We start from the raw sequence: 2,357 nt of genomic DNA on the forward strand, positions 1-2,357 counted from the left end.
GCATGGGTTGTACAAAATTGTATGTTTTGAGTCATTTTGGGCACACACGGTGTAATAGCCCATTTTTAGTTAAATCGGAACAGTGGTTTTGAGACCACAAATTCGAAGTCAAAAAATTTATTTTATTATTATTTTATTTCCTATAGCATAAAGGTGACACCGTATAAAAATTTCGTTAAGAAATTTTACCATTTACATGCTCAATTTAGAAAAAAAGGTCTAGATTGTGGAAAGTGCAAAAGTTGAGTTCTAATAGCTAAAGGTATTAAATAGCTATAGAACCCTAAACTTTGAGTCCTTATAAGGTAATTTGACCACTAATGAAGATAGTAGAATGTGATGGTTTGGTAATTGTGTAATTATTAATGTTTTTAAAGGTTAGTTATGTAATTTCGTAAATAATGACAATATAAAATAAAACAACAATTAGGTTTTCATCTTTAACATTTCTTTCAACTGAAAATCAAAGAAAAATAAAGCCATGGAAGCTTAACATTCATCCATCCCATTTTACTTAATTAGGTATGCATTTTGGTTTCGTTTTCAATGATTTCTATATTTTCCGGATCATTGTAGCTTAATCTAGCTAGCCCGAGGAATAATTTGTGAAACTGTTAAACTATTAGGGTTTTGCCATCGTTGAATATACATGAGTTTTTACATTTGATGATAGAAAATGGATGGTGCTTGTTAGATAAACAACTTTTGTAAAGATATTTTTGATGAAATTATCAATTAGGGATTAAATTGAAAAATAGAAAATTTACATGGTGAAATTGTGAAATAATTGTAATAAAGGGCTTGCTAGAGACCTAGTTGATATTCGATCATAGTGGACTATGATAGAATTTCATGAATTTCCATTTTTATGAGTTAGGGACTAAATTGTAAAGAAATTAAAAGTATAGGGGCAAAATGGTAGTTTTGCCAAAATATGATTTTCGGTTAAATTGAATGAAATATATATTAAATTGAGCTAAATTTATCCGTATAGATCAAGAAAGACCTCGTACGACTTTAGACTGGGGCGAAGAGAAAGTCTCGAATTAATTGTCTTCGTATCTACGTATACTCGTCTAGGTAAGTTTGTGTAATTAAATCGTGTTTATAAGTTTTAATTGAATTATACATGTGCTATGAAATGTCATACATATATACAGATTGCATATCCAATGACGTACAACAATTACCAAGCTCCGTTTGAACCTTAGAAATACGTAGGATACAAATGACATGCCATTAGGGTTTACATGATTTGGGTGCTGGCCCTGAATGTCCTACCGATGGCTGAGGTCTGGCATGTGTTACGGATACTCCACAGCTCGTGTGAACAACATCTTGTACATACGTTCTGACCTACAGCTCGTGAGAGCATACCGATTTACAGCTCGTGAGAGCATACCGATTTATAGCTCCTGAAAGCATACCGATTCACAGCTCGTGTAAGCATACATGTACAGGATTTGATGGATTACAATTATATAAGTTAGCACACTATGTGTCAACTGTCCTGGGTATCTAACAGTATTCTAAATGGTTCAACGGGCAATATTCTAATACAAAATGGTAAGAGTTTGATACGGACCATTACAGGGATATATATATATGAATTACATGGAAATGTTGTTACATGATATATGGAAAAATTGAATTGGATGATACATGAATATGAAACATATTTTATATGTTGTGCAAATCCATATTTGTTTGGTTTATCTATATGTTTACATGTCTAACTTACTTGATGTACATGCTTAGGCATTGGCCAAATTGAGGTTGGAATATACTATGTTAGCTTACCTTTTATGTAATGAAACGACAAGTTATGTTTCATGTTATACGAAGTTACTAAGCTTTAATGCTTACTCTGTGTTATTTTCTGTGTCTTTTAGTGAATCGAAAGCTCGTTTGGGTTGGAAGCTTGTCAGAGTTATATCACACTATCCATCGGTATTATCGGTACTTTGAATGTTTTGATTTTGGTTGTAATGGCATGTATAGCCATTTTTGGTCAATGCTTTGCCTATGTGTTTTGGGTTGTTGATATGGCCATTTGGTTTAATTTGAACTTTGGCATTTTGGTACTGTAATGAATTTAGTTTTGGCATGTAAATATTTGCCTTAATATGGTTGATTATTTGCTTAATGTGTTTGAATGATGGAAGGTGAAATGATAGTTGAATATGCATATTATATATGTCTTATAACATGTTGTGAATTGGTACCTCGTTATGGAAGACATATATGTATATTGAGGCTAGTAATTGAGTGGTATATTTGGTACCATTTGGTAAGTTTTTGGCTGGTAAATTCAATGGTATGTATTGTTACAATAATGCCTAAAAGTTAGTTGAGTA

Source organism: Gossypium arboreum, chromosome 2, assembly GCF_025698485.1.
Source record: "Gossypium arboreum isolate Shixiya-1 chromosome 2, ASM2569848v2, whole genome shotgun sequence".
Classification (NCBI taxonomy): domain Eukaryota; kingdom Viridiplantae; phylum Streptophyta; class Magnoliopsida; order Malvales; family Malvaceae; genus Gossypium; species Gossypium arboreum.